The 16,479-nt window shown below is 40.2% G+C and overlaps 1 protein-coding gene across 1 annotated transcript in view; it reads left to right on the plus strand.

Moving 5' to 3' along the window:
• Window positions 1-5,790: 5,790 nt before the first annotated feature.
• LOC128687115 (uncharacterized) overlaps window positions 5,791-16,479 on the plus strand; it is a 180,108-nt gene continuing 169,419 nt past the window's right edge. The window contains exon 1 of the mRNA XM_070098444.1: window positions 5,791-6,016. The gene's annotated coding sequence lies outside the window, so the exon portion shown is untranslated. The remainder of the gene's footprint in view (window positions 6,017-16,479) is intronic.

A 16,479-nucleotide genomic window follows, 5' to 3' on the forward strand; every position in this document is an offset into this window, starting at 1 on the left:
AGGTACACAAGAAGGAGATTGACAGACACATAAGGTCAGTACCTGACCAGCCGGGCTGTGGCTCTTACGTTGGTTTACGTGCGGTCAGCAGTAACAGCCTGGTTGATCAGGGCCTCATCCAATACCAGGCCTGGTCATGGACCGGGCCGCGGGGGCACTGACCCCCGGAACACCCTCCAGGTATTAAACTCAGAAGAAACATGGGATTGTTTTTGGTGTCTATAGGATCAGTTACTAAATATTATCTATAAAACTACGTAATACTGTTGCAGTAAAATAATTTTAGTACTCTTCTGATTGTTATCAGTTATTAATGGTTGATGTACCGTATAACAGACATGATGGTACACAGTATATAACAGACATGATGGTACACAGTATATAACAGAGGATGGTACAGAGTATATAACAGACAGGATGGTACACAGTATATAACAGACAGGATGGTACACAGTATATAACAGAGAGGATGGTACACAGTATATAACAGAGAGGATGGTACACAGTATATAACAGGATGGTACACAGTATATAACAGACAAGATGGTACACAATATGTAACAGACCTGATGGTACACAGTATATAACAGACAGGATGGTACACAGTATATAAGAGAGAGGATGGTACAGAGTATATAACAGAGAGGATGGTACAGAGTATATAACAGAGAGGATGGTGCACAGTATATAACAGAGAGGATGGTACACAGTATATAACAGACAGGATGGTACACAGCATATAACAGACATGATGGTACACAGTATATAACAGAGGATGGTACAGAGTATATAACAGAGAGGATGGTACACAGTATATAACAGACAGGATGGTACACAGTATATAACAGAGATGATGGTACACAGTATATAACAGACATGATGGTACACAGTATATAACAGACATGATGGTACACAGTATATAACAGACATGATGGTACACAGTATATAACAGACATGATGGTACACAGTATATAACATACATGATGGTACACAGTATATAACAGACATGATGGTACACAGTATATAACATACATGATGGTACACAGTATATAACATACATGATGGTACACAGTATATAACAGACATGATGGTACACAGTATATAACAGACATGATGGTACACAATATATAACAGACATGATGGTACACAGTATATAACAGACATGATGGTACACAGTATATAACATACATGATGGTACACAGTATATAACAGACATGATGGTACACAGTATATAACATACATGATGGTACACAGTATATAACATACATGATGGTACACAGTATATAACAGACATGATGGTACACAGGAGATAACAGACATGATGGTACACAGTATATAACAGACATAATGGTACACAGTATATAACATACATGATGGTACACAGTATATAACAGACATGATGGAACACAGGAGATAACAGACATGATGGTACACAGTATATAACAGACATGATGGTACACAGTATATAACAGACATGATGGTACACAGTATATAACATACATGATGGTACACAGTATATAACATACATGATGGTACACAGTATATAACAGACATGATGGTACACAGTATATAACATACATGATGGTACACAGTATATAACATACATGATGGTACACAGTATATAACAGACATGATGGTACATAGTATATAACAGACATGATGGTACACAATATATAACAGACATGATGGTACACAGTATATAACAGACATGATGGTACACAGTATATAACATACATGATGGTACACAGTATATAACAGACATGATGGTACACAGTATATAACATACATGATGGTACACAGTATATAACATACATGATGGTACACAGTATATAACAGACATGATGGTACACAGGAGATAACAGACATGATGGTACACAGTATATAACAGACATAATGGTACACAGTATATAACATACATGATGGTACACAGTATATAACAGACATGATGGAACACAGGAGATAACAGACATGATGGTACACAGTATATAACAGACATGATGGTACACAGGAGATAACAGACATGATGGTACACAGTATATAACAGACATGATGGTTCACAGTATATAACAGACATGATGGTACACAGGAGATAGCATACATGATGGTACACAGTATATAACAGACATGATGGTACACAGTATATAACATACATGATGGTACACAGTATATAACATACATGATGGTACACAGTATATAACAGACATGATGGTACACAGTATATAACAGACATGATGGTACACAGTATATAACAGACATGATGGTACACAGTATATAACAGACATGATGGTACACAGTATATAACAGACATGATGGTACACAGTATATAACAGACATGATGGTACACAGTATATATCATACATGATGGTACACAGTATATAACAGACATGATGGTACACAGGAGATAACAGACATGATGGTACACAGTATATAACAGACATGATGGTACACCGTATATAACAGACATGATGGTACATAGTATATAACAGACATGATGGTACACAGTATATAACAGACATGATGGTACACAGTATATAACAGACATGATGGTACACAGTATATAACAGACATGATGGTACACCGTATATAACAGACATGATGGTACACAGTATATAACAGACATGATGGTACACAGTATATAACAGACATGATGGTACACAGTATATAACAGACATGATGGTACACAGTATATAACAGACATGATGGTACACAATATATAACAGACATGATGGTACACAGTATATAACAGACATGATGGTACACAGTATATAACAGACATGATGGTACACAGTATATAACATACATGATGGTACACAATATATAACAGACATGATGGTACACAGTATATAACAGACATGATGGTACACAGTATATAACAGACATGATGGTACACAGTATATAACAGATATGATGGTACACAATATATAACAGACAGGATGGTACACAGTATATAACAGACAAGATGGTACACAATATGTAACAGACCTGATGGTACACAGTATATAACAGACAGGATGGTACACAGTATATAAGAGAGAGGATGGTACAGAGTATATAACAGAGAGGATGGTACACAGTATATAACAGACAGGATGGTACACAGTATATAACAGAGAGGATGGTACAGAGTATATAACAGAGAGGATGGTACACAGTATATAATAGAGAGGATGGTACACAGTATATAACAGACAGGATGGTACACAGCATATAACAGACATGATGGTACACAGTATATAACAGAGGATGGTACAGAGTATATAACAGAGAGGATGGTACACAGTATATAACAGACAGGATGGTACACAGTATATAACAGAGAGGATGGTACACAGTATATAACAGAGAGGATGGTACACAGTATATAACAGGATGGTACACAGTATATAACAGACAAGATGGTACACAATATGTAACAGACCTGATGGTACACAGTATATAACAGACAGGATGGTACACAGTATATAAGAGAGAGGATGGTACAGAGTATATAACAGAGAGGATGGTACACATTATATGACAGACAGGATGGTACACAGTATATAACAGAGAGGATGGTACAGAGTATATAACAGAGATGATGGTACACAGTATATAACAGAGAGGATGGTACACAGTATATAACAGAGAGGATGGTACAGAGTATATAACAGAGATGATGGTACACAGTATATAACAGAGAGGATGGTACACATTATATGACAGACAGGATGGTACACAGCATATAACAGACATGATGGTACACAGTATATAACAGAGGATGGTACAGAGTATATAACAGAGAGGATGGTACACAGTATATAACAGACAGGATGGTACACAGTATATAACAGAGAGGATGGTACACAGTATATAACAGAGAGGATGGTACACAGTATATAACATGATGGTACACAGTATATAACAGACAGGATGGTACACAGTATATAACAGACATGATGGTACATAGTATATAACAGACATGATGATACACAGTATATAACAGACAGGATGGTACACAATATTAACAGACCTGATGGTACACAGTATATAACAGAGAGGATGGTACACAGTATATAACAGAGAGGATGGTACACAGTATATAACAGGATGGTACACAGTATATAACAGACATGATGGTAAACAGTATATAACAGACATGATGGTACATAGTATATAACAGACATGATTATACACAGTATATAACAGACAGGATGGTACACAATATTAACAGACCTGATGGTACACAGTATATAACAGACATGATGGTACACAGTATATAACAGACATGATGGTACACAGTATATAACAGACATGATAGTACATAGTATATAACAGACATGAGGGTACACAGTATATAACAGACATGATAGTACACAGGAAATAACAGACATGATTGAACATAGTATATAAGAGACATGATGATACACAGTATATAACAGACAGGATGGTACACAATATGTAACAGACCTGATGGTTCACAGTATATAACAGACATGATGGTACACAGTATATAACAGACATGATGGTACACAGTATATAACAGACATGATAGTACATAGTATATAACAGACATGAGGGTACACAGTATATAACAGACATGATAGTACACAGGAAATAACAGACATGATTGAACATAGTATATAAGAGACATGATGATACACAGTATATAACAGACAGGATGGTACACAATATGTAACAGACCTGATGGTTCACAGTATATAACAGACATAATGGTACACAGTATATAACAGACATGATAGCACAGGGTATAACAGACATGATGGTGCACAGTATATAACAGACATAATGGTGGAGCAACTCTACTTCAAACATTCCCAGCGTTTTTATTGGTGGAGCAACTCCAAACATTCCCAGGGTTCTTATTGGTGGGGAAACTCTCCTTCAAACATTCCCAGGGTTCTTACTCTTGGAGCAACTCTCCTTCAAACATTTCCAGGGTTCTTATTGGTGGAGTAACTCTCCTTCAAACATTCCCAGGGTTCTTATTGGTGGAGCAATTCTTCTTCAAACATTCCCAGGGTTCTTATTGGCGGAGCAACTCTCCTTCAAACATTCCCAGGGTTCTTATTGGTGGAGTAACTCTCCTTCAAACATTCCCAGGGTTCTCATTGGTGGAGAAACTCTCCTTCAAACATTCCCTGGGCTCTCATTGGTGGAGCAACTCTCCTTCAAGCATTTTCAGCGTTGTTATTGGTGGAGCAACTCTCCTTCAAACACTTTCAGCGTTGTTATTCGTGGAGCAACGCTCCTTCAAACATTCCCAGGGTTCTTATTGGTGGAGCAACTCTCCTTTAAACATTCCCAGGGTTCTTATTGGTGGAGTAACTCTCCTTCAAACATTCCCTGGGTTTTTATTGATGGAGCAACTCTCCTTCAAGCATTTTCAGCGTTCTTATTGGTGGAGCAACTCTCCTTCAAATATTCCTTGGGTTCTTGTTGGTGGAGCAACTCTCCTTCAAACATTTTCAGCGTTCTTATTGGTGGAGCAACTCTCCTTCAAACATTTCCAGCTATCATATTGGTGGAGCAACTCTCCTTCAAACATTTCCAGCGTTCCTATTGGTTGATCCAATCCTTCAAACATTTCCAGCGATCCTATTGGTTGAGGATGAGAGTCATCAGGGGCGAGGTGAGCAGGAGAGCTCAGTCACCTGCCTGCAGCAGGCCAGGAAGGGTGGGGTGTGTCGCTCCCTTCCTTCACTTCCTTCACTGAACGCACCCAAAATCAACCATTTTTTTAAGTCGATAGATTATGCAGACATGCAACTTACGTCTACATGAAAGTGTCATCATGGCCTGTAAGGTGTGTTTTGTGGGATTGTGACGAGGCGGAGGATTGATGGTGATGTGTTTAAGTGAATCATTGAAAATGAAAGTGAACCAAAACGGATCTCAAGTGAAAATGAAAACATGAAGACGGACGCAGTGACGCTTCGTTCACCGGGAACTGACACTACAAGTCTGGATTTTTCCCACCCATGAATGAATAAATTTATATTAATCTGCACCAACAAAGGTAAGAATATATATATATATATATATATATATATATATATATATATATATATATATATATATATATATATATATATTAGCTTAACCGAGTGCACTGTATCTGTTTACCAATTCTCCACACAAGGATTCTTGTTATGTCGTCTGGCAAGTTGAAGGATGACTTACTGCTCCTTCTCTTCATCCTTCTCCTCTTCCTCTTCCTCTTCTTCTTCCTCTTCTTCTTCTTCCTCCTCCTCCTCCTCCTACTCCTCCTACTCCTACTCCTACTCCTCCTCCTCCTCCTCCTACTCCTACTCTTCCTCCTCCTGTGTGTTTCATCAGAATGTGATATCCAGGTAGGGAAAACTGCATGTGCTATCATCTCCGCGAGTGTTGTCTCTGTGAGTGCTATGATGTCTGGGGACGCCTCTCTTATTCACTCCTTCCCTGACTTGCTCACTATCCCTAATGACTTAAAGTGTTATTCACTCTTTTCCAGACTTTCTCACTATCTTTAATATCTTAAACTGTGTAGCCAGAGACCATGTCTGATGTAATTCTCTCACTCTCTTCATTTCTAAGAGGAGATATGATCACACTATACAAATTGCTCCAAGCCTTAAAGCTGGGTTATTAACGTTGAGGATAATTAAATCAGGGTCCTAGGTTAATTAACCAGGATGCGACTCAGGACAGATACCTAACTCCGAGGTGCTAGTTTACTAGACAGGAGCTGTAACTCGACTTCTGCAACCACAAAGAAAAGAGCACACACACACACAGGAACAAGGGAATACAGCTGAAAGTTAAAGACTGAAATCAGCCACAGGGATGTTAGGAAGTATTTCTTCAGTCATAGAATTGTCAGGAAGTGGAATAATCTGGAAAGTGATGTAGTGGAGGCAGGATCCATACATAACTTTAAGGAGAGGTATGATAAAGCTTATGGAGCAGGAAGAGAGTGAACCTAGTAGCGACCAGTGAAGAGGCAGGGCCAGGAACTGTGACTTGACCCCTGTAACCACATATGAGCGCGCGCACACACACACACACACACACACACACACACACACACACACACACACACACACACACACACACACACACACACACACACACACACACACACACAATACCAGCTCGCTGGTCGCCCACATCGGCCATTACAAAGACATTTCAAAACCTATTTAATTTTGCTGTGAACATTCTCTCTCTCTCTCTCTCTCTCTCTCTCTCTCTCTCTCTCTCTCTCTCTCTCTCTCTCTCTCTCTCTCTCTCAAGAAGCGGTAATTATGCGATCTCAACACGAAAATCTATATGCTAAACGAGTCTATAACTCAAAACAATGGAATGAAACTACGAGGTAAGAGATACAACACGAACGTATGTGAAGTTTTTTTTAGCAAACGAAATTATAAGAGAATAAAAGAAAGTACCAATTGAAGTTATTAGTACCAAGACAATACTGTCATGAACCAGCTGAAGTTATTAGTACCAAGACAATACTGTCATGAACCAGCTGAAGTTATCAGTACCAAGACAATACTGTCATGAACCAGCTGAAGTTATTAGTACCAAGACAATACTGTCATGAACCAGCTGAAGTTATTAGTACCAAGATAACACTGTCATGAACCAGCTGAAGTTATTAGTACCAAGACAATACTGTCATGAACCAGCTGAAGTTATTAGTACCAAGACAATACTGTCATGAACCAGCTGAAGTTATCAGTACCAAGACAATACTGTCATGAACCAGCTGAAGTTATTAGTACCAAGATAACACTGTCATGAACCAGCTGAAGTTATTAGTACCAAGACAATACTGTCATGAACCAGCTGAAGCTATAAGTATCAAGACAATACTGTCATGAACCAGCTGAAGCTATAAGTATCAAGACAATACTGTCATGAACCAGCTGAAGCTATAAGTATCAAGACAATACTGTCATGAACCAGCTGAAGTTATTAGTACCAAGACAATACTGTCATGAACCAGCTGAAGTTATTAGTACCAAGACAATACTGTCATGAACCAGCTGAAGCTATTAGTACCAAGACAACACTGTCATGAACCAGCTGAAGTTATTAGTACCAAGACAATACTGTCATGAACCAGCTGAAGTTATTAGTACCAAGACAATACTGTCATGAACCAGCTGAAGTTATTAGTACCAAGACAATACTGTCATGAACCAGCTGAAGCTATTAGTACCAAGACAACACTGTCATGAACCAGCTGAAGTTATTAGTATCAAGACAACACTGTCATGAACCAGCTGAAGTTATTAGTACCAAGATAACACTGTCATGAACCAGCTGAAGTTATTATTACCAAGACAATACTGTCATGAACCAGCTGAAGTTATTAGTACCAAGACAATACTGTCATGAACCAGCTGAAGCTATTAGTACCAAGACAACACTGTCATGAACCAGCTGAAGTTATTAGTACCAAGACAATACTGTCATGAACCAGCTGAAGCTATAAGTATCAAGACAATACTGTCATGAACCAGCTGAAGTTATTAGTACCAAGACAATACTGTCATGAACCAGATGAAGTTATTAGTACCAAGACAATACTGTCATGAACCAGCTGAAGTTATTAGTATCAAGACAACACTGTCATGAACCAGCTGAAGTTATTAGTACCAAGACAATACTGTCATGAACCAGCTGAAGTTATTAGTACCAAGACAATACTGTCATGAACCAGCTGAAGTTATTAGTATCAAGACAATACTGTCATGAACCAGCTGAAGTTATTAGTACCAAGACAATACTGTCATGAACCAGCTGAAGTTATTAGTATCAAGACAATACTGTCATGAACCAGCTGAAGTTATTAGTACCAAGACAATACTGTCATGAACCAGCTGAAGTTATTAGTACCAAGACAATACTGTCATGAACCAGCTGAAGTTATTAGTACCAAGACAATACTGTCATGAACCAGATGAAGTTATTAGTACCAAGACAATACTGTCATGAACCAGCTGAAGTTATTAGTATCAAGACAACACTGTCATGAACCAGCTGAAGTTATTAGTACCAAGACAATACTGTCATGAACCAGCTGAAGTTATTAGTACCAAGACAATACTGTCATGAACCAGCTGAAGTTATTAGTATCAAGACAACACTGTCATGAACCAGCTGAAGTTATTAGTACCAAGACAATACTGTCATGAACCAGCTGAAGTTATTAGTACCAAGACAATACTGTCATGAACCAGCTGAAGCTATTAGTACCAAGACAATACTGTCATGAACCAGCTGAAGTTATTAGTATCAAGACAACACTGTCATGAACCAGCTGAAGTTATTAGTACCAAGACAATACTGTCATGAACCAGCTGAAGTTATTAGTACCAAGACAATACTGTCATGAACCAGCTGAAGTTATTAGTACCAAGACAATACTGTCATGAACCAGCTGAAGTTATTAGTACCAAGACAATACTGTCATGAGCCAGCTGAAGTTATTAGTATCAAGACAACACTGTCATGAACCAGCTGAAGTTACTAGTACCAAGACAACACTGTCATGAGCCAGCTGAAGTTATCAGTACCAAGACAATACTGTCATGAACCAGCTGAAGCTATAAGTACCAAGACAATACTGTCATGAACCAGCTGAAGCTATAAGTATCAAGACAATACTGTCATAAACCAGCTGAAGTTATTAGTACCAAGACAACACTGTCATGAACCAACTGAAGTTATCAGTACCAAGACAATACTGTCATGAACCAGCTGAAGTTATCAGTACCAAGACAGCACTGTCATGAACCAGGTGAAGTTATTAGTACCAAGACAACACTGTCATGAACCAGCTGAAGTTATCAGTACCAAGACAACATTGTCATGAACCAGCTGAAGTTATCAGTACCAAGACAACATTGTCATGAACCAGCTGAAGCTATAAGTACCAAGACAATACTGTCATGAACCAGCTGAAGCTATAAGTATCAAGACAATACTGTCATGAACCAGCTGAAGTTATTAGTACCAAGACAATACTGTCATGAACCAGCTGAAGTTATTAGTACCAAGACAATACTGTCATGAACCAGCTGAAGCTATTAGTACCAAGACAACACTGTCATGAACCAGCTGAAGTTATTAGTACCAAGACAATACTGTCATGAACCAGCTGAAGTTATTAGTACCAAGACAATACTGTCATGAACCAGCTGAAGTTATTAGTACCAAGACAATACTGTCATGAACCAGCTGAAGCTATTAGTACCAAGACAACACTGTCATGAACCAGCTGAAGTTATTAGTATCAAGACAACACTGTCATGAACCAGCTGAAGTTATTAGTACCAAGATAACACTGTCATGAACCAGCTGAAGTTATTAGTACCAAGACAATACTGTCATGAACCAGCTGAAGTTATTAGTACCAAGACAATACTGTCATGAACCAGCTGAAGCTATTAGTACCAAGACAACACTGTCATGAACCAGCTGAAGTTATTAGTACCAAGACAATACTGTCATGAACCAGCTGAAGTTATTAGTATCAAGACAATACTGTCATGAACCAGCTGAAGTTATTAGTATCAAGACAACACTGTCATGAACCAGCTGAAGTTATTAGTACCAAGACAATACTGTCATGAACCAGCTGAAGTTATTAGTACCAAGACAATACTGTCATGAACCAGCTGAAGTTATTAGTACCAAGACAATACTGTCATGAACCAGCTGAAGTTATTAGTACCAAGACAATACTGTCATGAGCCAGCTGAAGTTATTAGTATCAAGACAACACTGTCATGAACCAGCTGAAGTTATTAGTACCAAGACAATACTGTCATGAACCAGCTGAAGCTATAAGTACCAAGACAATACTGTCATGAACCAGCTGAAGCTATAAGTATCAAGACAATACTGTCATGAACCAGGTGAAGTTATTAGTACCAAGACAACACTGTCATGAACCAGCTGAAGTTATAAGTACCATGACAGCACTGTCATGAACCAGGTGAAGTTATTAGTACCAAGACAACACTGTCATGAACTAGCTGAAGTTATCAGTATCAAGACAACACTGCCATGAACCAGCTGAAGTTATCAGTACCAAGACAGCACTGTCATGAACCAGGTGAAGTTATTAGTACCAAGACAACACTGTCATGAACCAGCTGAAGTTATCAGTACCAAGACAATACTGTCATGAACCAGCTGAAGTTATTAGTACCAAGACAATACTGTCATGAACCAGCTGAAGTTATTAGTACCAAGACAATACTGTCATGAACCAGCTGAAGTTATTAGTACCAAGACAATACTGTCATGAGCCAGCTGAAGTTATTAGTATCAAGACAACACTGTCATGAACCAGCTGAAGTTATTAGTACCAAGACAATACTGTCATGAACCAGCTGAAGCTATAAGTACCAAGACAATACTGTCATGAACCAGCTGAAGCTATAAGTATCAAGACAATACTGTCATGAACCAGGTGAAGTTATTAGTACCAAGACAACACTGTCATGAACCAGCTGAAGTTATAAGTACCATGACAGCACTGTCATGAACCAGGTGAAGTTATTAGTACCAAGACAACACTGTCATGAACTAGCTGAAGTTATCAGTATCAAGACAACACTGCCATGAACCAGCTGAAGTTATCAGTACCAAGACAGCACTGTCATGAACCAGGTGAAGTTATTAGTACCAAGACAACACTGTCATGAACCAGCTGAAGTTATCAGTACCAAGACAATACTGTCATGAACCAGCTGAAGTTATAAGTACCAAGACAATACTGTCATGAACCAGGTGAAGTTATTAGTACCAAGACAACACTGTCATGAACCAGCTGAAGTTATCAGTACCAAGACAATACTGTCATGAACCAGCTGAAGTTATTAGTACCAAGACAATACTGTCATGAACCAGCTGAAGTTATTAGTACCAAGACAACACTGTCATGAACCAGCTGAAGTTATCAGTACCAAGACAACATTGTCATGAACCAGCTGAAGCTATAAGTACCAAGACAATACTGTCATTTAGTGCCAGCTGGACAAGCACTTTGTAAACACCTGTCCTCCAGCTACTACGCTGAGGTAAACTGAAATCAACGTATTTCTGATGATTGTTCAGCACCTGAAGGAGGACGACCAGTTGACAACAAGTCTGACAAGTTAACAGTAGTAGTACGCTATATTAATGACAGTAGAACTTATAGTAACCAATAGTTTACCTGGAGTTTACCTGGAGAGAGTTTCGGGGGTCAACGCCCCCGCGGCCCGGTCTGTGACCAGGCCTCCTGGTGGATCAGCGCCTGATCAACCAGGCTGTTGCTGCTGGCTGCACGCAAACCAACGTACGAGCCACAGCCCGGCTGATCAGGAACTGCCTTCAGGTGCCTGTCCAGTGCCAGCTTGAAGACTGCCAGGGGTCTGTTGGTAATCCCCCTTATGTGTGCTGGGAGGCAGTTGAACAGTCTCGGTCCCCTGACACTTATTGTATGGTCTCTTAACGTGCTAGTGACACCCCTGCTTTTCATTGGGGGGATGGTGCATCGTCTGCCAAGTCTTTTGCTTTCGTAGTGAGTGATTTTCGTGTGCAAGTTCGGTACTAGTCCCTCTAGGATTTTCCAGGTGTATATAATCATGTATCTCTCCCTCCTGCGTTCCAGGGAATACAGGTTTAGAAACCTCAAGCGCTCCCAGTAATTGAGGTGTTTTATCTCCGTTATGCGCGCCGTGAAAGTTCTCTGTACATTTTCTAGGTCGGCAATTTCACCTGCCTTGAAAGGTGCTGTTAGAGTGCAGCAATATTCCAGCCTAGATAGAACAAGTGACCTGAAGAGTGTCATCATGGGCTTGGCCTCCCTAGTTTTGAAGGTTCTCATTATCCATCCTGTCATTTTTCTAGCAGATGCGATTGATACAATGTTATGGTCCTTGAAGGTGAGATCCTCCGACATAATCACTCCCAGGTCTTTGACGTTGGTGTTTCGCTCTATTTTGTGGCCAGAATTTGTTTTGTACTCTGATGAAGATTTAATTTCCTCATGTTTACCATATCTGAGTAATTGAAATTTCTCATCGTTGAACTTCATATTGTTTTCTGCAGCCCACTGAAAGATTTGGTTGATGTCCGCCTGGAGCCTTGCAGTGTCTGCAATGGAAGACACTGTCATGCAGATTCGGGTGTCATCTGCAAAGGAAGACACGGTGCTGTGGCTGACATCCTTGTCTATGTCGGATATGAGGATGAGGAACAAGATGGGAGCTAGTACTGTGCCTTGTGGAACAGAGCTTTTCACCGTAGCTGCCTCGGACTTTACTCTGTTGACGACTACTCTCTGTGTTCTGTTAGTGAGGAAATTATAGATCCATCGACCAACTTTTCCTGTTATTCCTTTAGCGCGCAGTTTGTGCGCTATTACGCCATGGTCACACTTGTCGAAGGCTTTTGCAAAGTCTGTATATATTACATCTGCATTCTTTTTGTCTTCTAGTGCATTTAGGACCTTGTCGTAGTGATCCAGTAGTTGAGACAGACAGGAGCGACCTGTTCTAAACCCATGTTGCCCTGGGTTGTGTAACTGATGGGTTTCTAGATGGGTGGTGATCTTGCTTCTTAGGACCCTTTCAAAGATTTTTATGATATGGGATGTTAGTGCTATTGGTCTGTAGTTCTTTGCTGTTGCTTTACTGCCCCCTTTGTGGAGTGGGGCTATGTCTGTTGTTTTTAGTAACTGAGGGACGACCCCCGTGTCCATGCTCCCTCTCCATAGGATGGAAAAGGCTCGTGATAGGGGCTTCTTGCAGTTCTTGATGAACACAGAGTTCCATGAGTCTGGCCTTGGGGCAGAGTGCATGGGCATGTCATTTATCGCCTGTTCGAAGTCATTTGGCGTCAGGATAACATCGGATAGGCTTGTGTTAATCAAATTTTGTGGCTCTCTCATAAAAAATTCATTTTGATCTTCGACTCTCAGTCTGGTTAGCGGCTTGCTAAAAACTGAGTCATATTGGGACTTGAGTAGCTCACTCATTTCCTTGCTGTCATCTGTGTAGGACCCATCTTGTTTAAGTAGGGGCCCAATACTGGACGTTGTTCTCGATTTTGATTTGGCATAGGAGAAGAAATACTTTGGGTTTCTTTCGATTTCATTTATGGCTTTTAGTTCTTCCCGCGATTCCTGACTCCTAAAGGATTCTTTTAGCTTAAGTTCGATGCTTGCTATTTCTCTGACCAGTGTCTCCCTGCGCATTTCTGATATATTGACCTCTTTTAGCCGCTCTGTTATTCTTTTCCGTCGCCTGTAAAGGGAGCGCCTGTCTCTTTCTATTTTACATCTACTCCTCCTTTTTCTTAGAGGAATAAGCCTTGTGCATACATCGAGTGCCACCGAGTTAATCTGTTCTAGGCATAAGTTTGGGTCTGTGTTGCTTAGTATATCTTCCCAGCTTATATCGGTTAGGACTTGGTTTACTTGGTCCCACTTTATGTTTTTGTTATTGAAGTTGAATTTGGTGAATGCTCCCTCGTGACTAGTCTCATTTTGTCGGTCTGGGGCTCCACGCATACATGTCTTAACCTCAATTATGTTGTGATCTGAGTATATTGTTTTTGATATGGTGACATTTCTTATCAGATCATCATTGTTAGTGAAGATGAGGTCTAGTGTATTCTCCAGTCTAGTAGGCTCTATTATTTGCTGGTTTAAATTGAATTTTGTGCAGAGATTTAAAAGCTCGTGTGAGTGTGAGTTTTCATCAGAGCTGCCTCCTGGTGTTATTACTGCAACAATATTATTTGCTATATTCCTCCATTTTAGGTGCCTTAAGTTGAAATCCCCCAGGAGCAAGATGTTGGGTGCAGGAGCTGGAAGATTTTCCAGACAGTGGTCAATTTTTAACAGCTGTTCCTGGAATTGCTGGGATGTTGCATCCGGAGGCTTGTAGACTACCACAATGACTAGGTTTTGGTTCTCGACCTTTACTGCTAAAACTTCCACTACGTCATTTGAGGCATTAAGCAGTTCTGTGCAAACAAGTGACTCTGCAATGTACAGGCCAACCCCCCCCCTTTTGCCTGTTCACTCTGTCACATCTGTATAGGTTGTAACCTGGGATCCATATTTCGTTGTCCAAGTGATCCTTTATGTGGGTCTCAGTGAAAGCCGCGAACATTGCCTTTGCCTCTGCAAGCAGTCCACGGATGAAAGGTATTTTGTTGTTTATTGCTGGCTTTAGACCCTGTATATTTGCAAAGAAGAATGTTATCGGACTGGTGGTATTGTTGGTACTGGGGGGGGATTTTTTTTCCGGCATTAGTATCTGTATCTGTTGGTTTGGAGTGGAGGCCATCGACTGTGGTTCCACTCCAGGAATGACTGGATTTGGTGTACGATTTCTGCCATTTCCTGCCAGTTTTTTTTCCTTCCTGGCACTAAAAAACCTCTCCCTCTTGAGTGGCTGTGGCTACCCAGGTTTTCCCATGGCCTGGATGTTTTGTATCTTTTTGTCCCCTTTAGATGGTATGCCTGGCAATTTAAGTTATAGCACAGTCTTTCCTGTACTGAAGAGGTACACATTTCAGGGTGAAAAAGCTTACAGGAAGGGAGTTTGCATTTTCCTGTTGTCATATGGGCATGACATTTTCTAGGGTGGTCATAGTTGCATGTCCCATCTGTTTTTCCAGATTTCCCATGCCAGCAGATACCAAGTGCATAGTATGTGCACAGGCTTGGTTTCCGTTTGCCTTGGGTTTCTGTGACTGTATTCCCTGTTGGTGCATGTTTCCCTGTCTTATTCCTATCCTCCTTAGCACCAACAATGGAGCTCCCACCAGTTGTTTTTGGTAATTTATCCTCACTATTGCTATTGGAGTCCTCTTGTTTGCTATTTCCTGCGGTATTTCTGGTTTGCAATATTGGTTTTATCTTATCTTTGACTACACTTGTTTCCCTACTATGGCTCCTGTCCTCTATGAGGTCATTTATATGTATTCCTTCCTGCGTATAATTCCCGACTACCTGGACAAAATCTCCAGCTTCACCATTACTGTCTACCAGGACAGTATCTCCAGCTTCACCATTTCTGTCTCCCAGGACAGCACCTCCAGCTTCACCATTACTGTCTCCCAGGACAGCACTATCAGCCCCACATTTACTGACTACCAGGACATCACCTCCAGCCTTACAGTTTGTGACTACATGGCCAGTATCAAGGGCAGTACCATTCAGCCCGGACTTTTTATGTTCCCATCTGTTGTAGAAAGCTTCCAGGTTTTCTATGAAAGCAGCTTTGATGTTATCCTCTTTTAATACCCTTGTGATTTTAGTCCACAGATTTTCCTCATTTGGGCATACCCAAAAACACTTCTCTGTTTTAATACTGCTTGTAGCTAGTTCTGGGATATCTGCACAAGGAGCGTGACACCAATTTCCACAAAAATGACAATTTATCCATGTGGAGGCCCGTTTGTTTGACTGACCACAGA

Source organism: Cherax quadricarinatus, chromosome 62 (assembly GCF_038502225.1).
Source record: "Cherax quadricarinatus isolate ZL_2023a chromosome 62, ASM3850222v1, whole genome shotgun sequence".
In the NCBI taxonomy this organism is placed as follows: domain Eukaryota; kingdom Metazoa; phylum Arthropoda; class Malacostraca; order Decapoda; family Parastacidae; genus Cherax; species Cherax quadricarinatus.